Raw genomic sequence first — 1194 nt, forward strand, 5'->3', positions numbered from 1 at the left:
GTGAGTCATTGGGTGGTCGCGTCATCCCGAGACTTGAGTAAGGATCTCCCCAGTTCTGGGGTCTTTCAACACCATGACCAAAAAACAAGTTGAGGAGGAAAAAATTTAATTTAGCTTACACTTCCATATTGCTGATCACTATTGAAAGAAATCAGGGTAGGAATTTAGAGGGAGGAGCTGATGCAGAGGCCATGGAGGGATGCTGTTGGCTGGCTTGCTCCTCTTAGCTTACTCAGCCTACTTTCTTATAGAACTCAGGACCACAAGCCCAGGGGTGGCCCTACCCACAATGGGCTGTGTTGGATCATCTTCCATCAATTTTTAATTAAGAAAATGCCCTACAGCTGTATCTAATGGGGGTATTTTGTCAATTAAGGTTCCATCCATTCAGATAAGGCTAGTTTTTGTGCCAACTCAATATAAGACCAGCCAGCGCGATCAGATTGTTCCCCGGCTATTATTGCACATGTGATTCTCAAGGCACTTTGAGGCTTCAATCCCTTTAACATATTAAACATTCCTTTTTGTGTCTGCTGGGTGTAGCAGATAACTATGTTTCTTGTAACCATCTTTGCAGATGATGCGGCAAAACATCTCTGGGTTCAGCTTGAAGATTCATCATGGACATTTAAAAAAATAAGAAAGGGATATGGAGCTAAGGAGAAAGCCATTAGCTTGGGCAGAGTGACAGAAGAGAGCTGTGGACAATAGCGTGGCTGGCCATACCTCCAAACAGTTTCAATTATGAGAACAGACATAGCCCTTTTCCCCCAAAGAGGCAAACACGTTTATGTGAACATGACATTCGGTTAAGAACAGAATATAAGCCGGGCAGAGGTGGCACATGCCTTTAATCCCAGCACTTGGGAGGCAGAGGCAGGTAGATTTCAAGTTCAAAGCCAGCCTGGTCTACAGAGTGAGTTCCAGGACAGCCAGGGCTACACAGAGAAACCCTGTCTCGAAAAACAAAACAAAACAAATCAGTATTTAACAATAGTGAAAGGAACCTTGGAGTTCACTCAGAACACTACAAGACCAAGTTCTCAGCACAAAGGAGATTTATTTATTCCAGAGGGACAGAGGGCAGGGAATAAGAGACAAAGACAGGAAACAGAGGAAGAGGGATAAGGGGAAGGGAGCAAGGGAGAGGGGAGGAAAATGGAAGGGGGAGGGGAGGAAAGGGGAAGGGGAGGG

Source organism: Mastomys coucha, unplaced genomic scaffold (assembly GCF_008632895.1).
Source record: "Mastomys coucha isolate ucsf_1 unplaced genomic scaffold, UCSF_Mcou_1 pScaffold13, whole genome shotgun sequence".
Lineage (NCBI taxonomy): Eukaryota > Metazoa > Chordata > Mammalia > Rodentia > Muridae > Mastomys > Mastomys coucha.